At 47.5% G+C, this 8,485-nt stretch overlaps 1 long non-coding RNA gene across 1 annotated transcript; it reads left to right on the top strand.

Moving 5' to 3' along the window:
• Positions 1-4,499: 4,499 nt before the first annotated feature.
• On the top strand, positions 4,500-7,881 carry LOC121141818. The gene is made up of 4 exons (XR_005878752.1): positions 4,500-4,648; positions 5,369-5,523; positions 6,793-6,951; positions 7,684-7,881. It is a non-coding gene; the product is annotated as an uncharacterized LOC121141818 (long non-coding RNA).
• Positions 7,882-8,485: the final 604 nt, after the last annotated feature.

The raw sequence follows: 8,485 nt of genomic DNA, 5'->3' as shown, positions 1-8,485 counted from the left end.
ATCTTAGCCAAACAAGTGTGTGTATTGCAAGGGTATTATAGCAATCATGACACAGTCCATAATGCAAATGACAGATTGAGTTTGAACAAAAAAAAAAGCCTTCTGGAAGACTGGGGTGGGGGAAGTAGAATCATCCTGTAGCCCTGATGAAAATTGCTCTGGGGTCATGTAGTGTTTACTTGACCTGTCTTGTACAGGAGTATTGCTTTAGAAGACTATAGCAGGCTGTTTAGACTGTAAATGCCACAGATCATTAGTTATGCCTATAATCGTCTTCTACAGCTGCTGGAGAGTCCTTGAAATGACTGTAGTGTTGACTAAGCCAGAACTACCATGAGGGCACTATATCTAGTCAATTTTATTTATTTATTTAGTTAGTTAGTTTGGTTTTTGAGACAGTTTCTCTGTCCTGGAACTCACTCTGTAGACCAGGCTAGCCTCAGAGTTACAGAGATATGCCTGCTTCTGCCTCCTGAATGCTGGGATTAAAGGTGTGTGCCATCACCACCCAGATGTTGTATTATTTCTTATTTTTTGAGATAGGATATCATGTAATGTAGGCTGACCTATAGTGGACAACAACCTTCAAATTTTCATCTTCTGATATGTAACTCCCAAGAACTGATTTGCACCCATACAAAACAAAACACATAATTATAAATATAGTTTTCATACATACGTCACTTTTGTCCAATGACACCTGAAACAAGTTATCAAGAGAGGCTCCATACCTTCTTATATCTACCTTTGTACAGGCAATTCCATCAACCAAGAAAATCCATCCTTCCCCAGGCACATAGGTCAGCACTCATTGTTACAGTGGGATCAACTAACTTAACCTAGAATCTATAAGATGCAAAGTGTAAAGACAACTAAAACATAGTCTTGTTGTAAGGACTATATGACTTAAAAGATTTACATAAATTGCAGGGAGAAGCTGACAACACACAAGCAGAAAATAACCTTGGAAATCAGACACAACTAATAGTTCCAAGAGTGCTGGGAGGAAATGGGCCCCTCATAATAGTCATATGATGCTAGTAAAACCAAGGTTGGTGGCTGGGAAAATGGCTCATGCAAAAAGAGAATTTATAACATAAACAAGAGGACATGAGATCAAATCTCCAATGCCCATGTAAAATCTAGGTATGGGCACACATGTCTGGAAATAAAGCAAAGAGGAACAAAAACAGGCATAGGCAAAATAGCTTCAGATTTAGTGAGAGGGCCTCTTAAAAATAATAGGGCATAGCCGAGCAGTAGTGACACACACCTTTAGCCACAGAACTTGGAAGACAAAGGTAGGCGAATCTCTGTGAGTTTGAGGCCAGGCTGGTCTACAAAGCTATATAGAGAAACCCTGTCTCAAAAAATACAAAAAAATAGGGGATAAAGTAATAAAGTATGACATGTAATGTCCTACTCTGATCACAACATGCATGAAAATGAGGGTGTATAGAGACACCTATGCATATACACAGGACAGAGAAGAAACCAAGGTTTCATACAGAGTAAACAAACACTACACAAAGTGGACAACAGGAGCAGAGAGATGTCTCAGTGAGTAGTGATGAATGCTGCCAAGCCTGATGACCTAAGTTTGAGTCCCTAGATGCAAGTGGTCAGAGGAGAGGACTGACTTTTGCAAGATTTTTTCTGACCTCCAAATATGTACTGTGGCATGTGTGTATACATACATATGCATACACATAAAGTTATAAAATACTTTTTAAAGTATGGGTGATGTGACATATTTAGATTCTTAATGAATTTTTCCAATATTTGTTCCTAGGAGGCTTGTTGTTGTGTGTGGACAGTAGGGACCAATATCATCAGGTTCCAGGGCCTCTGGCCCTTGTGGCCAAGTCCTTTACTGGACCCACACCAAGAAGATCTCCTCTGCAGTGGTTTTCTCCAGAGCCTCCAAGTTACCATCACCTATACCTTGAGGTGAGTTACACACTTGACAACATGTATCTAGGTCCCTGCATGAACTTTCATAAACACCTGAAAGAATAATTAGTGGGAGGTAAAGACCTTAGAGCTTCAGGAGAGGAGATAAAAGGCACATGGGAAATGCAACACAAAGAGAGGGTCACCTGACAGGTAGGGAAGTCCAAGGTTTTATCAAAAGGGGGTTCAAAGGGTGTGTGTGATAGAGTGGTAGAATTTTAACACTCAGTGGCTGCAGGCAGAAGCTGTTCTAACTCCAGGAAAGCCTGGAAAATAGAGGATGTTTCAGACTACCCTGGACTTCCAAACACACAGGATGGAGAATATGGGAGAGATGGCTTGAAGCATGAAAAGTCCTTTCACAACGAGCTTGAGGAACCAGAGTTTAAGTCCCCAAAACACATGTAAGAGCTGAGAGAGAATTGTAAACCAAGGCTTCTATGGTGAGATAGTACAGAAGGGAGAATATCTAGAAGTTTTTATGCATCTAGCCTAAAGTACATTCACTAAAGAGACCTGACTCAAAAAAATTTGTCAATGAGGACAAACACAGTTATCCATTAGTGGTACATGACAGGTGTTCAGAATTAAAAAAGAGGGTATGAAAATGAGCTCAGATTGCAATGGACAACATTGAATGGCATTTCATGGACATGAGGAGCGATGATAGATTACAAAACACATGATACAAACAAAATGGATTCAACTAATGATCAAAATGCCTCCATCTTTGAGAGGGACAATATTAAAAACAACTACATATGAGATATATGAATGCATTGAGAGGAAAAAGGCTTTAACATAGGCTAACCAGTGTTCTTTACAGAGACTTTGTTCTAGTCAGAACATCTTTTACTATTCAAAATATTTACACTGATTTTGTGTGTTCTGGAGAGGTGGGGAGAAAATGAATTCTAATACACAACGAAAGAATGGTAAAGGTCACAAAAAATGGGGAGTGATAAACATAGAACAACAAGGGATTTAATGACCAGAATCTATATTAAAGAAGGACACAGAAAAATTATAATTCACTGACAAATATTATTGACACAATTTATTTCCTGGATGACAATCATGAATCTTTCTCCTAAGAGGCTCATAGGTACACCCGGCCAATAAGGACCTAGGCCATCAGGTCCTAGGACATCTGACCCTCTGGGTCAAGTCCAGTACTGGCCCCACACCTATTGGAGATCACTTGCAGGAGGAGACTTCCACAAGCCTCTGAAGTTATTCCCCCAATTCCGAGCGGTGAGTGAGATATTTGAATTATCTTCTGTACCATGTCCAAAAGCCCTAACTCATGCATAGACACCTATAGCATACCACAGATGCACATGATAGAGGTAGGATGGTAGGGACCTTACAATCTCGGGAGAAGACCACAGAAGATTGGAAGAAAGGTGATTTTACACTCACACAGTCTACACACACAATGAGTGCTTCCTGGGCTAGGCACGGGAGAGAAGCCTTGGGATGGATCCAGAGGAGTGGAAGACAAGAATGTGGGACCAAAGAAACTGTGGCCTAGGAGGTGGGGGCATGAGATGCCAAGACTCAGGAGGCTCACACAGATTTCCTGTTGAGATATTAGTCTGGGAAACCAGAGATACCCCAGGCTGGCCTGGACCCTCAACATTGGAGGGGAGGGAGTGCTGAGGGGATGGATTATTGGGTATGACACTTGCCAACCAGCATGAAGATCTGCGTTTGAGGCCCCACAATGCAGGCAAAATTGAGGGAGTTGGGTAGGTCATACCCTGCAGGTTTCTGTGGCCACCTGGGAGGCAGAGACAATACAGGCAGTCTGGAAGCTCAGAGGGCAGCTGGCTGGCAGGGCAAAATGATGACAAGGCTGTGGACCAAAACTAGGGGTGGACCAAAACTGGGGTGGGCTAGTACCACATCCTCCAATGCCTGCTTTCTGCAAATAGTTGCAAGAGACACTGTTGCACCTTTCTCACAGGCGAGTGTGTGTCCCTGCACTCTACAGGAGACACACAGGCGTGTACAGATAATGACATGGCACCGAGTAAGGGGACTTAGTGAAGGAGAGCTTTTAAAGGCACTTCATGGTCCCACAGAAAGACTTGGGATGGCCACTCTCTCACTGTGTCACTAAGGAGGTCTGTGAACTGGAATGCCAGCAGCCTCCAGCTTGGGGAATACAGGATCACAGGCCTGAGCTACCAGGTGGCTTTTGGTGCTGAGGGGAGGGGGCACCCATGGCTTCCTGTATGCTATGCTAGCACTTGGCCAACCAAATTCATTCCCTACTGACCATACAAACGCTGTTATTAAACATATTTGTATGACATGGGTTGTGTGAATTGTACACCCAGCAATTGTAGGCCATCACACGTGTGGGCAGGTCTGAGGAAAATGTGTGGAAGTCAGTTCTCTTCTGCAATGTGGGTCCTGAGATTCTGGATAGGTCACACCAGCCTAGAATTAGAAGGAAAAACCTTTGTTCTGCAAAGGGCTCAAACAGAGTCAATAAATACACAAACTGACACTCCCTCATCGTTGCTCCTAGGACGCACAACATTGGTTGGACATACTGACCTACTACATAAAGTCCCAGGACCACTGAATCTCTGGGTCAAGTCCACTTCACCCCTCCCCACACCGTTGGAGCTCCCCTGTTGGAGCAATCTCCAAGGCCCCCACGTTGCTCCCCCTATTTCGTGAGGTGAGTTGGACACTCGGCTCCTCTTCTGTCCTGTAGCCTTGTAGGAATGTGGGAAGTTAAAGACCTTGAAGCCCCGGGTTGGACCTGAAGCAGTGTTGCATGGGCGGTGCAAATCTTTTCCTAAATCCCAGCTACAGAGGGCATGAAAAGTGGGATCCCCTGTTTAGATCAGGTGACAAAAGAAAGAAAAGTATCATGGAGTGGTGTGAGCATGTCATTCTCTGGGGGATGGGGGACTGGGCGGCAGGTGATGGGGCTCCTTAAGTAACTGCTGATCACCCTGGGAAAGATGGGAAGTGCAGGGTCCCCTGTGCACCCAAAACAGTGTAGGGAGAGTTCCCAGGACACGGCTTCATGCTTTCTCAACCATGAGGTTCAAGAGAACATGTGTTTGGGTCACAAGCTCACACCTGTGTGTGTGTGTGTGTGTGTGTGTGTGTGTTTGTGAGCCTGCCCACCCTCACTGGCATGGCCTGGGGCACATGGCTAGGGCTCCCAGTTTGAGTGCTGGACTTCAGCCCTGGTGTTCAGGCTTGGCAGCAGAAGCCTCCATCCACCAAGTCATCTTGCTGGCCCACGATACCTCTCAAAATATATAAGGCCTCATAATTGTAAGGAACGCACAAATAGAATCATCACACAGGTAGATTACTGTTCTGACTCAGAAAAACACTTGCCAGAATACACTTTTTTGATGACAATCCTGCATCTTTCTCCTAGGAGGCTGATCGGTGTTTGGCCAGTAAGGACCTAGGCCATCAGGTCCTAGGGCCCCTGACCCTCTGGGTCTGATCCTTTACTGGCGCCCCACTCGTAGGAGCTCCCTTGCAAGAGGAGACTTCTTCAAGCCTCCCAAGTTACCGCCATTCCTTGAGGTGAGTGGGACATGTAAATCATCATCTGTGCCACGCTCCCACCTGACACGCATGCCTAGCACCTGAAGGTTACCACAGTTGCAGATGCTGGGGTTGGGAGCCCGATGGTAGAGACCTTACAGCCCCAGGAGAGGACCAGAGACAACTGGGGAGGAAGGTGGTTCTACAGTCATTCATACAGCCTACACACACAATGAGTGCTTCCTGGGCTAGGCACGGGAGAGAAGCCTTGGGATGGATCCAGAGGAGTGGAAGACAAGAATGTGGGACCAAAGAAACTGTGGCCTAGGAGGTGGGGGCATGAGATGCCAAGACTCAGGAGGCTCACACAGATTTCCTGTTGAGATATTAGTCTGGGAAACCATAGATACCCCAGGCTGGCCTGGACCCTCAACATTGGAGGGGAGGGAGTGCTGAGGGGATGGATTATTGGGTATGACACTTGCCAACCAGCATGAAGATCTGCGTTTGAGGCCCCACAATGCAGGCAAAATTGAGGGAGTTGGGTAGGTCATACCCTGCAGGTTTCTGTGGCCACCTGGGAGGCAGAGACAATACAGGCAGTCTGGAAGCTCAGAGGGCAGCTGGCTGGCAGGGCAAAATGATGACAAGGCTGTGGACCAAAACTAGGGGTGGACCAAAACTGGGGTGGGCTAGTACCACATCCTCCAATGCCTGCTTTCTGCAAATAGTTGCAAGAGACACTGTTGCACCTTTCTCACAGGCGAGTGTGTGTCCCTGCACTCTACAGGAGACACACAGGCGTGTACAGATAATGACATGGCACCGAGTAAGGGGACTTAGTGAAGGAGAGCTTTTAAAGGCACTTCATGGTCCCACAGAAAGACTTGGGATGGCCACTCTCTCACTGTGTCACTAAGGAGGTCTGTGAACTGGAATGCCAGCAGCCTCCAGCTTGGGGAATACAGGATCACAGGCCTGAGCTACCAGGTGGCTTTTGGTGCTGAGGGGAGGGGGCACCCATGGCTTCCTGTATGCTATGCTAGCACTTGGCCAACCAAATTCATTCCCTACTGACCATACAAACGCTGTTATTAAACATATTTGTATGACATGGGTTGTGTGAATTGTACACCCAGCAATTGTAGGACATCACACGTGTGGGCGGGTCTGAGGAGAACGTGTACCAGTCATGAGAACATGTGGGTTCTGAGGATCGGGGACTGGGAGCAAAAAACTGTATCCGGGGAACCACTCAAGCACCCCCAGTATCCATTCTTAATGACAGTCCCTCATCTTTGCTCCTAGGAGGCTCACTGGTGTGCCCAGCCAGTAGGGACCTAGGGCATCAGGTCTCAGGACCACTGACCCTCTGGGTCAAGTCCACTTCACCCCTCCCCACACCGTTGGAGCTCCCCTGTTGGAGCAATCTCCAAGGCCCCCACGTTGCTCCCCCTATTTCGTGAGGTGAGTTGGACACTCGGCTCCTCTTCTGTCCTGTAGCCTTGTAGGAATGTGGGAAGTTAAAGACCTTGAAGCCCCGGGCTGGACCTGAAGCAGTGTTGCATGGGCGGTGCAAATCTTTTCCTAAATCCCAGCTACAGAGGGCATGAAAAGTGGGATCCCCTGTTTAGATCAGGTGACAAAAGAAAGAAAAGTATCATGGAGTGGTGTGAGCATGTCATTCTCTGGGGGATGGGGGACTGGGCGGCAGGTGATGGGGCTCCTTAAGTAACTGCTGATCACCCTGGGAAAGATGGGAAGTGCAGGGTCCCCTGTACACCCAAAACAGTGTAGGGAGAGTTCCCAGGACACGGCTTCATGCTTTCTCAACCATGAGGTTCAAGAGAACATGTGTTTGGGTCACAAGCTCACACCTGTGTGTGTGTGTGTGTGTGTGTGTGTGTGTGTGTGTGTGTGTTTGTGAGCCTGCCCACCCTCACTGGCATGGCCTGGGGCACATGGCTAGGGCTCCCAGTTTGAGTGCTGGACTTCAGCCCTGGTGTTCAGGCTTGGCAGCAGAAGCCTCCATCCACCAAGTCATCTTGCTGGCCCACGATACCTCTCAAAATATATAAGGCCTCATAATTGTAAGGAACGCACAAATAGAATCATCACACAGGTAGATTACTGTTCTGACTCAGAAAAACACTTGCCAGAATACACTTTTTTGATGACAATCCTGCATCTTTCTCCTAGGAGGCTGATCGGTGTTTGGCCAGTAAGGACCTAGGCCATCAGGTCCTAGGGCCCCTGACCCTCTGGGTCTGATCCTTTACTGGCGCCCCACTCGTAGGAGCACCCTTGCAAGAGGAGACTTCTTCAAGCCTCCCAAGTTACCGCCATTCCTTGAGGTGAGTGGGACATGTAAATCATCATCTGTGCCACGCTCCCACCTGACACGCATGCCTAGCACCTGAAGGTTACCACAGTTGCAGATGCTGGGGTTGGGAGCCCGATGGTAGAGACCTTACAGCCCCAGGAGAGGACCAGAGACAACTGGGGAGGAAGGTGGCTCTACAGTCATTCATACAGCCTACACACACAATGAGTGCTTCCTGGGCTAGGCACGGGAGAGAAGCCTTGGGATGGATCCAGAGGAGTGGAAGACAAGAATGTGGGACCAAAGAAACTGTGGCCTAGGAGGTGGGGGCATGAGATGCCAAGACTCAGGAGGCTCACACAGATTTCCTGTTGAGATATTAGTCTGGGAAACCATAGGTACCCCAGGCTGGCCTGGACCCTCAACATTGGAGGGGAGGGAGTGCTGAGGGGATGGATTATTGGGTATGACACTTGCCAACCAGCATGAAGATCTGCGTTTGAGGCCCCACAATGCAGGCAAAATTGAGGGAGTTCGGTAGGTCATACCCTGCAGGTTTCTGTGGCCACCTGGGAGGCAGAGACAATACAGGCAGTCTGGAAGCTCAGAGGGCAGCTGGCTGGCAGGGCAAAATGATGACAAGGCTGTGGACCAAAACTAGGGGTGGACCAAAACTGG

This window comes from Mesocricetus auratus, unplaced genomic scaffold (genome assembly GCF_017639785.1).
Source record: "Mesocricetus auratus isolate SY011 unplaced genomic scaffold, BCM_Maur_2.0 Super-Scaffold_100008, whole genome shotgun sequence".
Taxonomy (NCBI): domain Eukaryota; kingdom Metazoa; phylum Chordata; class Mammalia; order Rodentia; family Cricetidae; genus Mesocricetus; species Mesocricetus auratus.
Note: the sequence above shows the minus strand (reverse complement) of the source record. Positions and strands in the feature narration are given on the sequence as shown.